This window comes from Amblyomma americanum, chromosome 6, assembly GCF_052857255.1.
Source record: "Amblyomma americanum isolate KBUSLIRL-KWMA chromosome 6, ASM5285725v1, whole genome shotgun sequence".
Lineage (NCBI taxonomy): Eukaryota > Metazoa > Arthropoda > Arachnida > Ixodida > Ixodidae > Amblyomma > Amblyomma americanum.
The window spans coordinates 38,065,600-38,082,405 of NC_135502.1; the positions used below are offsets into that span (position 1 = coordinate 38,065,600).

At 45.9% G+C, this 16,806-nt stretch overlaps 1 protein-coding gene and 1 pseudogene across 3 annotated transcripts in view; one reads left to right on the forward strand and one right to left on the reverse strand.

Annotated features, from left to right (window-relative positions):
* Positions 1-16,806, reverse strand: part of LOC144136628 (isatin hydrolase-like) — an 87,945-nt pseudogene that overhangs the window by 55,055 nt on the left and 16,084 nt on the right. The window lies entirely within an intron of this gene.
* LOC144136627 (sodium-coupled monocarboxylate transporter 1-like) overlaps positions 7,402-16,806 on the forward strand; it is an 84,252-nt gene continuing 74,847 nt past the window's right edge. Inside the window, exon 1 of one of the 2 annotated variants that reach the window (XM_077669127.1) lies at positions 7,402-7,624. The gene's annotated coding sequence lies outside the window, so the exon portion shown is untranslated. The remainder of the gene's footprint in view (positions 7,625-16,806) is intronic. The other variant, XM_077669128.1, reaches the window with a different exon arrangement.

A 16,806-nucleotide genomic window follows, 5' to 3' on the forward strand; every position in this document is an offset into this window, starting at 1 on the left:
ACGCTATCGCGTCGTATATCCTTCAGGTGGAGCTTAAGTTTCGCCTCCGTTTTTTTTTTTGTACATATGTGCCATTATTCATCGATGTGTTTCGAGTGGTCATATATTCCTATTTTGCAGATTTTAATAATTTCATTTGGTGCGTGGTACGTACCGGTACTTCTTTCTTACTCTTTCCATACTGACCCTGTGTCTGCACAAAGTGAGACTTTTCTCGCGCCTTTAATTTCTCCTTTACCTCGTTGAGGTTGAGGTTGATGTTGAGGTGTTGAATGCTACAGGTGGGGTTAGCCTTGCTTTATCTGCCGGCAATTGCTCCACCGCAGCGTCCCTTCGATATTAACAATGCCGCATCTACCCCGCTAAGCGCAGTCTCTAATAATAGCACACATTCTCTCCCGCAGTCACCATCTATGCACACAATCAATCCACACAGTTCACATCAGAGTCCACTCCAGAAGTCACCATCTATGCACATATTCAGTCACAGTAGAACATAGGCCATTGTAGTGCCACACTCCATACACACATTCACTCACAGTATAAAGTAGTCCACTCCGGAAGACACCATCTACGCACACATTCAATCACAGTAGGCCATAGCCCGTTCCTGCTGTCACCATTTAAAAACAAGATCCGTGTTCTGCAGAAATGTTAAAAGAAGGCGTGCAGCCTCCCTTCTGCATGTCTGGTTTCCACTCGGGTAGACAATGTCCTGCACTGTGCTGTGACGGGTTCCTGTCTTCTTGAAGGAAGCGAACATCACCTGACTTTCCGCGTTGTACTCTGGGCAGTACATAATATAATGTTCGAGATCCCCGCACTCCTAATCCTCCTTGTAACTCATCCATGCGCCCGCTGGACTGGCTCAGTGGTTAGAATGCTCGGATTGCTGAACCGGAGTACCCGGGTTCACTCCCGGCAGCGGTGGCTGCGTTTCGATGTAGGCGAAACACAAAAGGCGCCCGTGTGCTGTGGATGTCACTGCACGTTAAATATCCCCAGGTGTTCGAAATTATTCCGGAGCCCTCCACTACGGCTCCTCTTTCTTCTTTCCCTTCCTTTTTCATCCTTTCGCTCACGGCACGGTTCAGGCGTTCGTCGAGAAATGAGACAGTTAATGTTCCCATTCCTTTGCTAAAAAAAATGCTAAAAAATAAACTGCGTGCCAGCTCAGTAATTCGACCGCAACTAGAATGTGTTTGAATGGCGTGGGATCCGTTCCTAAAAGGATTTTAAGAAACCTAGAGTGGTCCAGAGAAAATCGTTTCGGGTTAATCTCCGTTAGCTTCATGTTCGGCTCTTATCATAGTTCTATCTCTTCATTTCTTCTCATTATTGCCAACTTTAGAGAAAAAAAATAGAGCAGTTGCAAGACAAAATTTTCTTTGCTGGCTCTACTTGTACCACGCTTATATTAGTTCTGCTCCCTGTGTTCCCGATCTTCCCGACAGACTCGCTATAGCCACAACTGTAACCTTCAGACGTACTTAGCTTGCGCCAATACATTAAAATGCTCGTTTTTTTTCCGTGAACAGTCACAGCGTCAAATGCACTGCCGGCAGGCATCTTTTCGGCCGCGTAGGGGTATCTCATAGGAAAGTGACAGGGTGAGAAAAGGTGCTGCGCCCGGAAGCAAAGATTCGACTGCGCCCTTCCACTCCCCCCTCCCCCTCCTGCTTCCCGCACTGGCTATGCTCATGACAGTCCGTTTACGAATTAAAAGGACCAGTTGCGAGAGGGTAGTTTTTTTTAAAGCTCAGCTTTATTTGTACATTCAAAACAAAGTATGTTGGTCCAATGTTTAGGGAAATCCCCGAGGCGGATTAGATTTCTAATAATAGAGTAGTTACTCATTAGCATCCTCCAAAGCGCAGCCATACGGTTGCAAAGGAAGCTAACGATGGCTGACGCGCTAACGATGGCTGACACTTGTGAAGAAGGTGTTTCATCACCTTCTTCACAAGTGTCAGCCATCGTCCACCTTTCTTGTGAATGTCTCTTATTTTGCGCTAACGTTTGTACGTAGACCTTTGCACCGACTAGCCCAGCAACAAGTGTTACTTGAATATTTTGTAACAAGGGAGTAGTTACTCATTAGCATCCTCCAAAGCGCAGCCATACGATTGCAAAGGCAGCTGTACACTTTTCGCAGAAACTCCGTGCTTAAAGAAAAATTTGCTCGGGTGAGGTGTTCGAACCCGGGATCACCACCTTGACCTGGGCGGTTGGTAGAACAACTGCCCCGGTTATATGGTGGTCCCGGACTCGAGCCCTGGACCAGGACGAATTTTTCTTTACCTACGAAGTTTCTGTGAAAACTGTATGGCTTTCCTTTGTAACCGTATGACTGCGCTTGGGTGGATGCTAATAAGTAACTACTCCCTCGTTACAAAATATTCAAGTAACACTTGTTGCTGGGCTACTCAGCGCAAAGGTCTACGTACAAACGTTAGCGCAAAATAAGAGATATTCACAAGTAAGGTGGACAATGGCTGACATTTGTGAAGAAGGTGATGAAACACCTTCACAAGTGTCAGGCATCGTTAACGCGTTGTCCTGTCCACATTACTTGTGATTGTCTCTTATTTTGCGCTAACATTTTTACAAAATATGTTTCTGAAAAATTTCAACCTCATACGTGACGTGCAACGCCACTTGCAAGCACTTCGAAAACAGCGGTGCATGTGGCATCATGTCGAAAGCAAACGATAGATAGAAACGCACTTCTCTTCTGAACAATAAAACGCAGCAGCTGCAGCAGAGAGCAACGACAAGTGGAAAAGAAGTAAAAGAAATTGAGATTTGCCGTCTCAGAAATGTACCCGCCGCGGTGGCTCAGTGGTTAGAGCGCTCGGCTACTGATCCGGAGTTTCCGGGTTTCGAACCCGACCGCGGCGGCTGCGTTTTTATGGAGGAAAAACGCTAAGGCGCCCGTGTGCTGTGCGATGTCAGTGCACGTTAAAGATCCCCAGGTGGTCGAAATTATTCCGGAGCCCTCCACTACGGCACCCCTTTCTTCCTTTCTTTTTTCACTCCCTCCCTTATCCCTTCCCTTACGGCGCGGTTCAGGTGTCCAAAGATATATGAGACAGATACTGCGCCATTTCCTTTCCCCCCAAAACCAATTATTATTATTATTATTCTCAGAAACAAGTAGGACCTGATTAACAAGGAATTTAATGCGAATTATTTAGTTTTCGCCATCAGTCACTCCAAAACGCAAAAGAACCGTCATTACATGCTCGAGCAAAGATCCAAAACACCGAATCCACAAGTGATGGATCACGACACTCTGCCGAATGCACACTATGTAAACAGCAGAGCACAAAAGATGGATGGCATTAAACCAAAGGCATTTGCACTTGTCGATTACAGCAATGAACTTCATTTACGTGGAATGGTAAAAGATCAAGGATCGAGTCACAACTGGCGCAGTGCGATATCAATTGTTGAAGAGTTGAAGGGGAAACTTTGAAACATGCACTGCAGCCGTTTTCGACAGATGGATTACCTCGCTTCGGGATACGCAAGTGAAACGAAAGGTCATTCTCTGCACTTCGCGTTAAAATACATGTTTACCTCTGCATCGAATTTCGTTATGGGATAATCCGTCCAAAGAAAAAGTGCAGAAAAAATAAAAGCGTATGCTTTTCTCTGCTACTCGCTGATTAGTCGCTCGTTGCACGATAAATAGTATGTTCTTTTATGTGGCTTGCGCCCGCACTATTTCTAGATTCTGAAAAAAAAAAAAGAATTGCTTGCGCACCTCGTTACAGGTACATTCAAAGAGGAAAATATCAATAATTGCATAAAACAAGATAGCAGACAAGCTTTTCTCTGTACACGGTATACACTTTTGTGCATGCGCTTCTTAGTTCACATCATCATCGTCATCATAATCACCACTATCATCATCACCATTACCACCATAAGCCTGACTAGGCCCACTGCAGGACAAAGGCCTCTGCCATATATCTCTCATATTAACATTGTGCTATCACAGCCGCAGCCAGCTTATACCCGTAAACTTCTTAATCTCATCCGCCCACCTAACTTTCGGCTGCCTCCTGCTACACTTGCCTTCTCTTGGCATCCAGTCCGTTACCCTTAAGGACCGTCGGTTATCTGGCCTTCGAATTAAATGCCCTGCCCAAGCCCATTCCTTCCTCTTGATTTCGACTAGGATGTCATTATCCCGCGTTTGTTCCTTCACCCAATCTGCCCGCTTCCGGTTTCTTAATACTGCACACATTATTTTCCTTTCCACAGCTCGCTGCGTTGTTTTCAATAATTTGAACTTTTTTTCGTTAGCCTCCACGTTTCTGCCCCATAGGTGAGTACCGGTAAGATACAGCTGTTATGGACTTAAATTTTCTCTTGAGAGATATTGGCAAACTATCATTCATGATTTGAGAAAACCTGCCAAATGCGCTCCAGCCCAGTCTTATTCTTCAGGTTACTTCACTCACATTATCCGAGTCTGCGGTCACTTCCTGCCCTAAGAGACGTATTTCGTTACCACTTCCAGCGCCTCGTTACCAAACGCAAACTGTTGTTTTCTTCTGGGACTAGTGAACATCACTGTAGTTTTCTGCACCTCAAGTTTTGGACCCACCGTTCTGCTTTGCCTGTCTAAGTCAGCGATCGTACTTAGCATTTCACCCCCCTAATGACTTAGCAAGGCAACGTCAGCAGCAAATCGAAGATTACATTGCTATTGTCCCTTAACTTTTATCCGTGACTGTTCCCAATCCAGGCTTCTCAATACCTCCTGTAAAAAGGCGGTGAAAAGCATTGAGGAGGTCGTGTCTGCCTGCCTGACACCCTTCCCTATTAAAATTTTATAGCTGTCTTCATGGAGGACTATGCAAGGCTACTCTGCAGCCGCCACATGTATCTTGTCGGAATGAAATCTTTCGCACAGGGAAGCTGCAGGACACTGGTCTTTCTGGCCCTCTTGGACAAACCCTTATGCGCGCCTGCTCTTACGCTACGCTGTTCAGGAAAGACTGGATCATGGGCGAGCACTGTCCAAACATTAAAGACAGTGTCGTGAACTTAAGAAGAAAAATGACGGATGGATGCTCTAATGGTAAGGGGAGTCATCAGCGCTAGCTGCTTTGCGAAATGATCAACAAAATTATATGACGCAATGCATAACTAGTTTGGTAATGGTTTCTGTGGGGGTGGGCTAACCATGTCAAGAACGTGCATTATTGCGCTTGACTCCCGCGTTTATTCCCTTTGGGTCTTTTCCATTCCTTGCATCCTGGTTATAAGCCTGTTCCGCGGTTAAAAAGATAAGCGCATGTGGGAATACAGTCGAGCCTGGCGATATCGAACCACACATATTTCAAATTATTTTCTATAGCGAACAGACAGATTGTCCCCTTGAGAATCCCGTGTACAACTTTAGGAAAGTTGCGCAGTATATCGAACTCTAATTTCGACGGCCATTCAATATATCGAACGGCGCCGCGCCCCTGCAAGTGCAGCTTCTCATAGCGACCGGCGCTCTTCGATAAAATTTCGCGCGCGGTGCAGGGTCGCCTGCGCACCCTCATGCACCTGCTGACAGCGCTAGCCCTGTGAAACCACGTGATGAAGTGAAAAAAAAGGGGGGGGGGTGCTTGGGGGTGACCGTCGGTCCCTCTTACTCACTTTCCACGTGCCATTCTGTCATGCGGTGAAGCCAACCTAAGCATAGCCTATAGCAGCTGTCCTCGCTTCTCTGTCGAAAGTGCTGCGGAAACCAACTTTACCTAAATTATTAATTAGATTATTCAACTTATAGTGTACTGGTAACAGGATTAGACCTCCCGTGATAGCCCTGTCAATTGCTGCTTCGATGCGAAGCACTGGCTAGGCTTGCAGCGACGATTAGCGAGGGTTAGCGAGATCGTACCACTACCTTTTCAACGTAATTCTTTCCCAGAACAGCAACCGACTGGAACGACCTTTCCCACCGTATTGCAGCCCCCACCTGCTATTCGGCATGCCATGAAAATGTCGCCGCGCATCTTATATAAAAAAAAATAATTTTTTTGTTATTCGTGCCCCACCTCTTATGCAATACCCACATGAGGTCATGAAAGTAATAATATGAAATTAAATGGAATGTACGGGACCGACAGGTGTGATGAATCACTGCGATATTGATCCATGATGATTCTAAGTTGCAACCAGTTTGCATTTTCCGAAAATTCCGACGATTTTAACTTGCGTGGTGAAAATGTATTGCCTGGTAAACAGGCAGTCGTTGAATAAACTGCTTAACTGACATATTGAACATTTGATTAATTTATTGACTATTTTTACGAGCCCGTTGCCGCTAGCGCTCATGCTGCTTCCCAGTAGCGTTTTAGTTTGAAGAGGGTTACTGTATATTCCTGTCGGCGATGACAGCGGCCTGGGCCGGTCACCTTCCCTATAAGTGAGAAATGTTCCATACAGGAACAGCACTGGACCGCCCTTCCTATCCAAAAAAAGTTACCATAAAGGCATGGTCGACATTTCTCCCACAGCCACTCGACCTCTAACCTCGGCATACGGCATTATATGCACTAGAATGTGACAATATTTTTAAACTCTTTTTCGACAGCAGACTGACGCATTTGAGTGGCGTTGCGCAGCTCTTTTGGTATCTTAAACCACGCATACAAAACCTGAATGGGTAAGCAGAAGCACAAAAGCTAAATTTGCAAAAAAATATTATAGTCGGATTCACTCAACAACGAGGCAGCAAGTGTACCTCAAAGAAGACGCTTCAGGCTATTGCGTTGAAGGATTTTCATGATATCGAGGTTGATCCGTGGTTAATTCCCCTGGCACAGGCCTGGCAATGGCATTGTCATTTTATTTTTCATTCATTTTGTCCAACCCAACACAAGCTTTGTCCCGTTAGATTAACCCGTGTTTAATTCCCTGCCACACTATCGTTGCGGGGATTATTAAGAATAGAGTAACCACAACGCCATAAACATTGGTAGACAACATTGGCAGGAGGACTGTCTTTGAGGGGCACCTACAGGTTCGTGCTTGGGTTGCTTCTGATGATAACATTCGTAATTCTGCCAGGCAGGACCCCGGCTAGCACCAGGGCATACATGGGCATCACTGAGAGCTTGAATAACACCTATGAAGCGCGTTTTTAATGCGAATCCCGGAGGCCATGCGCACATCACTTGTGGACTTATTGTCAGATGGCGCCACTTGTGCGGAAACAGAATAAGAGCGCGCGTCACTGCAGCAGCTGATCTAGCAGCCGCTGCACAACAGCGCTGGGCTATGGCAACAAAATACACACACAGGCACTGGTAATAAAACAAAAAGGAAATAACAATTAGCAACAGAAGAAAAAGGGAAAGAAGATGGGAAGGAGGGAGAGATGGCAGTGATAGGCTTACGACAACAACAGTGAGAGGGAGGGGGCATATTAAGTAATGATAGGCTGCGCGCCTTGGGGAGCCTCACGTAAAGCGGCTGCGCGAAGGCCAAGGTCTTCACTGAAAACACAGCAGCTGCGAGAGTGCACAGCAGCAGACGAAGTAGTGCGCGCCGGGCCCCGGAGGTATACAACACGCCGACACAACCGCTGCACCGAAAAAATTTCCACAGAAGAGTGAGTTGCGTTTAATCTGCCATATTCATGAATACGAAGTATCTATGGGCGACCAACTATGATACAGGGTTTAGGACATTAAATTAGATGGAAAACGGTAGAAAATCGCTATAGGTGTCGACACTCTTTCTTGTGCGTTTTTTTTAATTGCTAGCCAAAATATGAACAGATTCTAATTAATTTTTGCTTGCGTGTTTTCTCCTTTCAAACGATTGGCTAGACATTTGTACACATGGAGCACCCTGTGGTATTCGTGTACGACTGATAAATAATTTATAATCGAATTTCCTCTCTCATGCCGTTTCGGTTTCATCGACCGAACAACGACTGTGACGTCAAGTTGATGATTTGGTTACGTGATTCACTAGAAAAACTGTAACGTAATCGCTGACACGTCATTTTTTTGCCATTCCAGGTCTTGAAAGAGTCTAGATTAAACGTCGTAGTGAATTAAAACTACATATCAGAGATTATATTACTGTTTTTCTATTGGTTCACGTGACCAAAAATATCAACTTGACGTCAGAGTCGTCGCACGGTCGATGAAACCGAAACAGCATGAGGGAAGAAATTCAACTATAAATTATTTAGCACTTGTAGGCAAATACCACCCGGTAATCTGTATTCTAATGTAAGATGAAAACGCGCAATAAAATTAGGTGTCTATACTCTTTTAAGGGGCTGGACGGCCTCTTTTCAGCTGTTTAAACTGCGCTCGCTCTTCCCGAAAAAAAAAAATGTGCCATCATTGTTAAATGCGCGCAAGATTGCTTGCCGCGCAATATATATATACATATATATATATATATATATATATATATATATATATATATATATATATATATATATATATATATATATATATATATATATATATATATATATATATATATATATATATATATATATATATATATATATATATATATATGAAGGAAAATAAGGTGTATAACAATTAACATTGACGATTATAAATAATCGTTCGAGAACAGACTGTATGGCATGCCACGTGGACGCTGACCCTTTTTTTAATTTTCGTCACCGCGAAAATGTAAGTGTAGTTTTGTTTATAAACTCCAAATCCGGCAGTTTAGACGAACATGTGGACAGAGGGAGACGAACAACAGCTACACTTAAGTTTCACTGTCGTCAGCCTGGAAAATATTCTATTGTATCTAAATGCTATGCGCTTGAACTTTATTCTTTCAACAAATACTTGTTTGAATCGTATTCGCCTTCCGAATTAACATCTCCGGAACACCGACACTGCATGAGCACAAAAATAAAAGGCCCGCAACTTTTTCCTAAAGGGCACAGCGACTAATGCCGACGGCAAGCAACCAGTGCATCCGGCCTGGGTCGGGCCCAACCCAGACCGCGAGTGGACGAGGAAGGCCAGGCAGGCCTTGGTATACATAGCGGCCGACGCATTGTCCGCGATACTTGCGCGGACTAAGAACGTCCGTGGCGGCGAATCTTACAGCACAGTGATATAGCATTCAGAGGGGAGAGAGAGAGAGAGAGAGCCAGAAATGGAGAGTCTGCATGCCCGCTGCAAGGCGACCCATACACCTACCCCTCGAGAACGTCAGCTGCCTCCGAGGGCATCTCTACGGAAACAGCAAGCACGCTGCGCTTCTTTAAAAAAAGGAATTGTTTTGGCACGTTTATTTAACGTAGCTGGGTGCGAAGCTTAAGCACGAAGGTCGTGCTGCAATGTGAGAATAGCTACGAAAAGTCTGTAATTCGGAGAGCGCGATGCCACTGCGCCGGGAGCGCCATCCACACGCAGACTTGGGAGCCTCAGCGCGTTTTCTGGAGAAGGGTGTATGAAATCATGAGCGGGGGTGACGTGGGTGCCACGGACTGGGGCGCCCTGTCGCCACTGGCATTGCCGGATATGTCGCACTGGGCGGCCAGCGATAGCAGAGCTCCGACGCGTTGCACCCTGGCAGCTGGAACGCGGGGAAAGTTGCTTTTCCAGGTGAGTGTTCGAGTATTTGGTCATATGTGGCGGGATCAAGGATTCCAGGGTGGTTCCGACTTTTGTAAAGCGACCCTGCCCGCTGCTATCAGAAAAAGAAGCTTCAATGTAAGAGTGCGCCGTTTTTACTATTTAATCAATATCTTGCGGTTGTGAACCCGCTGTCCCGCACGCGGAACTCTCGGGCATTCGAACTGAGTCGCACAGTTGTTAGCACATCGCACAAATGTTTGCAGTTCGCTGACCGGTGGTGAATGATCTCCACCGCACGCGAATTCATTCGGAGGTATGTGCTGGGGTTTAGCTGAGCTGCAGTTTGCACCTTTTGTCATCGCATGAATGAACGGAGTCAATGCCGTAAACCGCGCTTCAGCCAAGAACTTGGATTCTTGTTATACGTCCGTGAAAGCCACTATCTTGTTGTGTATCGTCACCTGACGCAATCGCCGCTTCTTTAAACATTAGCCGGAAATTGGCGCGCAGTGTTTACTACATACTGAGGCAAACCAATACGGTTGGAGTACAAAAGAAATAAAGTATAAAAGACTGCCTTGCTCGAGATACACATAGGCAACCTTTCTAAAAGGCCGCAAAGTGCGCAGGATCTACCCAGCCAGACAGGGGCCGTTGTGCACTGGAAAAAATAAGAAACATCTCCCCACTGAACTCCTAGTTTGAAGCTGACAAAGTTGTTGGTTTAGTGATAAGGAATCAGTGTACGTGGCAGCCGTGAGTCAATGTAAAAGACATATCTAGTCTCTTTCTGCCTTGAATTTTAAATAACGATCCAGCTGACAAAAAATAAATCAAGTGCTCAGAAACGGGTACACATGAATTTCCGGGCAGCATTAGGGCATGTGCACATGCGAACCCAAGTACCAGACTTCTTCGCTTGCTGTTCGGAACTGTAATACCCGTCTAAACCCAACTTCGTTTTTGCGATTCTTTGTTGCCTGATACTTAATTTAGTTCTTAAATTACCCCTTAGCACAAGTAATCAGCACGGTCACTTGGGGGCAGTTCGAAACTGAGCGACAACTGACTGTATTACGTTAGCACTGGCCTAACCTAGAAAGGCTGAGTGATCGCGAGAAAAAAAAAGAACAGTTGTATTGTGTTTTATGGCACATAAGAGAGAAGAAAAAGGGATACCAAGCTGATGCCGCTAAATTCAGCCTGTGCAAAATGCATCACGTTACTAGAAGCTGCGAAACACAGTGTCAGTCAATTCTTTCAGCCCGTAGTATTACCGCCGGTGTAAGGAAAGCGTTGCACTTCGTCGCCAAAAAGCTCAGGTGGAGCACAGGGACATGAGCCTGTATATTCAAGTTTTTATACTCATTGGAGGCAGCTCCGGTTTTCGGCTGCATTCACCACCTCGCGGCTTGAAATTAAGTTGAGAACGCCGCAGCGAGCTATGGAGAGAAAAAATAGTGAACAACATTATGAGACAGAAATGGAGCACAATGGGTTTCGGAACAAGCAAGAGTCAATGAAATCCTATAGCTGAAATCTTTAAGAGGAAATGGACATGGCCAGGGCATATAATGCATGCGCAGATTTCCTGGACGTCACCAACTGGCGCCACCGGTCAACCGCATGTATCCAACACCGCGCAACTGAATGGGGATATCTATTGTAATTGAGATAAAACGACAATGAGAGCAAACGGCAACCTCCCGTGAAATAGTGTTCGAAGATATTAGTATACTGATCGCTTACTCGTATTACGCGCTGCAGAATCTGACTTATACAGTTTTCTAGACATGCAGGCAGGAGCTTTGATGGCCATTCGAAATCAACTAAGTGTGTGAAACATTTAAAATTCCCGCGGTAATTTTCGATGCTCAGCGCCACGCAGCACGTAGCGAAAGCTGTACGAACTAGAACCGCTTGTCGACATTTCACGGGCTTGGGTGGGCAGATGAGAGTATTAGTTCGCGCAGCTGGCACAAGAAGGGTTAATTGGAAATCTCATGGAAAAAAGCCTTTGTACTGCAGAACACGTATTTGGGCTGATGAAGACAATCATCACCTCAAGACTTGGCGGTTCACTGTCACTACGTCCGCGGAATGTATTAGCACGAGCGGAAACAGCCAGGTGGCAAACGCCGCTTTCGCGAAGTATTTTCACCTCCGGCTGAGATACAAAACCAACAGGAGCCACAGAACTGCCAAGAAGTTATTGAAGTTTTGTTGCTGCTTATCACGTTGGGCCATATCACAAGCACAGTGCGCAAATCTCGCGGTTGTGCGCGCGGATTATTTCTTTCGCACTAAGGTTGCTCGGCGTCCCACGATGATTCTCGTACACGAGCGATTCCTTTTTTTTTTTTGGTAGAAGGAACATGCGCACATTGAGTCGTGTCTGGTTTCTCTTGCTTATCGCGAATACATCTGGCAAAGGAGATGCGCACAAGTGCAAGTGCGAGGCAAACACGTCAGAGCGCGTGTGGCAAGCGGCCTTGCATACCGCAGGGAAGATGAACTTACTCCACCATGTTCGCGCCACTGCCTTCCATGGGCAAACCGGAAAAAAAGAAAAAGGAGGCAGCGCGCGATTGGAAAACAACGGAGCGAGGCTAACCACTTGCGTTCTCTCCAACTTATCATTCGCAGAAAATTATTATTTTTTTAAAGGGCATTCTTCTTGCGATTGAAGCGGCATTCACGCTGGGCAACGGAATAGGGGATGGATGAGCGTGACATCACCCGTCTGCTACTCTTTCCCGTGCTCCGGCAATCACACAGAGATGGCCGCAGAAGGGAGTAAAGCGTTTCGTGGAGGTTGCGGCGCAATCTTGACAATGTCAAAGTGAAATTCAAAGAGTTTATTCAGGCAACGTGTGGTACAGTTCGCTAGGGCGCAGACCAAAAGGCAAACAGATGCCTGACAAAGAGTCTGCGCCCTTCTTGCTCCCAGTCGAGAGCACAATACATTCACAGCATAAAATAAACACGAAACGAGGAGATACAGAGTGGTTCGTTAACATTGAAACTGGAGTTATTCCATATTGAACATTTATGTACAACAGTTGGGCAAATACTGCCCAACTGTTGTACATGCCTGCAGGCATGACAGTGGTCATGCCTGCAGTGACAACAGATACACAGTGATGCTATTTTTGAAAGCTTTCAATGTTTGACTTTCCTGAATAATGCTTACAGCAGGATGGTGATCATTTAAAAAACTGGAAATTCCGTAGCTAAGTTTCTGGGTGCCGTAGTTTGTGCGTATTTTTTTCCTTATTATAACATATGTGCCGTGTGTTGTAGGTGTGTGTTTTCGTTAGATACTGATGACAAAAAGCGGTAGGATCGGAATGCATTTGTACGTAAGTAGCTAACGCTATCTTTTTGTTTATAACATTCCACAGTGTAAGCAGTTGGTGTTTTCTAAACAATGGGGCTGCGTGGCTAAGGTATGGTGCATTATCTATTAGTCGTTAATGCTTGCACAATGAAAGGCCCAAAATTAACGACTCATTGCTTCAGACAAGCGTTGCAGTATGTTTGAAGATAACATCTATTTGTTGAATGATTCTACACATATAGGGCCAAAATGCGTTTTCGGTCATAATATTCGACCATTGGCTGGATGAAGGTGACGTCACCAGGTGGGAACATTCCCATAGGCTGGAGAAAAGTTACGTCACCATACCGAAACTGACGTTACCTTCAGCAAAAGCATCAACAGCTGCTAACGCTATCGCACTGCCAACTCTTAATGAAATCAGTTGTCCGTGTGAGTCGCGTATTTCCTTATTTATTTATTTGAATTCAAGGCCCGAAGGTATTGCAGATGAGAGGGAGATAATATACACTGGGTAATATACAGCGCAGCAAGAAAAACAGTCGAAGGTTTGAGGCAGCAAAAATAAATAAATAAAAATAAAATAAAATATATGTTCCAGAGTGATTTGTGGCGGAAAATAACAAGTGGAAGCAAAAGTTAAGAAAACTGACAAAATTATGAATATGGACTGCACGCAGCATTCCTAAGTGTAGTAAAGTCCGTAATGTCAACTACATGCCGGGAAAGGTACGGTTGCAACTTGCAGAGGAGCTGGGGCGAATATGTCTGGTACATGGCATGAGGGAACACCGACTTTGTGGAGATAATTGATGCGGCCTGAAACGTATGTAGCGGTATGCTTAGTAGCCGGCTCTTAAGGAGAGAATTGTGATAGTAGATATTGTGAAACGGACATAAGCGAAAAATCTTGTTCTTCTCTGTGAAAGCAGTTATAATGATAAAGTAGTTTTCATAGCGGTACCACAGGAGCTACGGTGATTGTTCGAAAGCGTGGATCGCAACGCAAGGTTCTGTGCCAATTCAAGTTCGAATACTTCTGAATCAAGGACATGGTCCTAAGACAGATGTTGAACATTCTGCACATTCCACTAATGCATATTTTCATACTTAAGCGAGCCGTCGTGCAGCGCCATTCATTCTGGCCACCTAATAGACACCTTCGGTATAACGTGTACCGTGTTATCGTTACCGGAGTACCGGCATCCCGTCCACCGCCAGTGCGCTCGCGCTGATTGGCCCCGATGCGGCAGGCGTGCGCGCAGATTAGATTACAGACAGACAGACAGACAGACAGACAGACAGACAGACAGACAGACAGACAGACAGACAGACAGACAGACAGACAGACAGACAGACAGACAGACAGACAGACAGACAGACAGACAGACAGACAGACAGACTGACAGACAGACAGACACTTGAGGCCTTACCGTTTGTAACGGGCGGGCACCGCAGGTTGGGCGCCCGGACCAAAATGAGATATAAAAACAAATAAGGAACAGAAACGAGATGAAAGCGCACCAGAAAAAAACAGTCTAAAGCGAGGAGGGAGAGGGCGGAGTCGCTCATCAGCCTCGTTCACATCCGACTCTGCGGTTCCCCGCGGTTGGGCGCAGTGCTCCCCCAAAGAGTCAGTCGACGCTTGGGCGCAGCTGCCGGGTGCCTGGCGCCATCTGGCGCCCTCAAGGCGATCTGTGCATGCGCATTGGCGGCGCGCGGGTTCCCGGTGCTCCGGTAACGGTAACATAGTACGCTAAAGGTGTCTAATGGCTAGCAAATTTCGGTTCATGCTGCTTTCAAGCTTGCGGCAATGGCCGAGTGGACTGAGGCGTCAACCGAACAAGACACGGGTTCGCGCCGGCTTGATTTCGAGTGCAGTTCGGTGCGCTTAAATTACGAGAACAGACGGCGACGTGTGTGCGTGCGTGCGTGTGTGTGCGTGCGTGCGTGTGTGCGCGTGGGTGTGTGTGCGCGTGCGCGTGCGTGTGTGCGTGCGTGTGCGTGCGTGTGCGTGTGTGTGTGCGTGTCCGCGTGTGTGCGCGTGTGTGCGTGTGTGCGCGTGTGTGCGTGCGTGCGTGCGTGTGTGTGTGTGTGTGTGTGTGTGTGTGTGTGTGTGTGTGTGTGTGTGTGTGTGTGTGTGTGTGTGTGTGTGTGTGTGTGCGCGCCCGCACGTGCCATTGCTATTAGTGAATTCCTTGATATCTATTCTCACTTATGCAACCAATATTTTATGTGACGCGTGGTGCAATTTGAAGGGCTCGGCTAATTCGTTCATCGCACGGTTGACAGCAGATTTCAACCATGAGATGAGGTGCGGCTGCTCACAGAGAGACTACTGAAAAGGCTCCTGCGTAGTCATTTCTTCCTCATGACATTAAAAAACTTTACGCGCAAGCATTTAGTTTCACGCTTTAGTTATCCACTCATCGAGCATTATAGTCAAAACTACAGGAACGACCTAATACAACCCCACGCAAAAGCAAAGAGATGAAACATTCCTATGATCGTTCAGAGCATCAATAAATTATTCAGTCGACATCAAAACGTGGTGCTCTCTTTTTTCTTGCTAAATGATGCGGTAAGCCTTCTCAGCCATTTTACTATAGTCGGGTACAATTAACTCAAGAAAAAAGCGGCGAATTCACCTCAGAGGAGCCCCTTCAGCCAATGGCGTTAACCGATTATCCCCCTCCACCACTTGACTGATCCCTTTGCAGCTGCTGGCGTGAAATAGCAGGGGCGGCAGGTGAATTGGGAGTAAGCACGACTTAATAGGATTAACCGCGGCGTCATGAAAATCAGTCGACGCCATTGGCTGGAGGGTCTCCTTTGAGGGGCATCTGCCGCTTCGTTGTATCCTACTATAGCACTCTTAAATCTTGCCTGAAAAAAACAAAAACAAACAGCAATAGCTGCTCTTATGTCGTTTACTGTCATTCCAGCTCTCGAAGCAGGCTGGTTTAAGTTTAAGGTTTAAGGCTACATCGCGCCAAAATACGTGCGCTTTCAAGAAGCTTGCAGGCAAAGCAACCTCTCCAGTGCACGCAGCTCGTCAAAATAGCCAGAATTTGTGGGGCCTTATAGCGCCGAGGGTAAACACGTTTTCGTAACTTTAAAAACTGATATGAATATTAATTACGGTCGGCTACATGCCTTTCAATAACTAAGGAGCTTAACAGTAATACGTAAAAAGTTACCTATTCATTATAAGTTAACCAGCCTGCTAGTAAGCACGTCTAAGCTGCATTCTGATGTACACCACCGCTGACAATGCGATTTAAAAAAGCGCTCTTCTACCTCAAGAAGCCTATTTTTAAAAATTGTGTGAAACACCCTGCATAAAGGATCGAAAGTATAGGTATCAACCGAGGCGCTACGCAGGCCACTTGTTGCTATATGTGATGTAGTGTGGTCACAAGAGTGGCGAATCAGGCTAGTTGGTGCACGTTAGTCATTTTTCGCATCTTGCCACCACTGCATGCCCCGCACTTGTGTCAGCGCTCCTTCCATTTCATTGTCAAAAAAAAAAGAGAACTCGCATTCCTCAGAGTATGAACGTAATCTTGCACATGTTTTCTGGTTTCTGTCATTCTCGGCAGATGCTTTTCTTTTTCATCGCGCACGTACAGTATTCTGCCGTGTCATAGTAGCCTTTGACCACTGTAGAAAGGGGAGTGCATATTGCGCTGTATTTTAAATGCACTGTAGAAAGCACTCGCGGTTTCAAGAAATAAGCAGTTGGAAGTAGCGCTCGTCCTGTCTGTTCCTTCTTTGTACGTGTTCTTTCAGTGCTTGCGAAAAATTTAAGGTTTTAAGGGGGTTTAACGTCCCAAAGCGACTCAGGCTATGAGAGACGCCGTAGTGAAGGGCTCCGGAAATTTC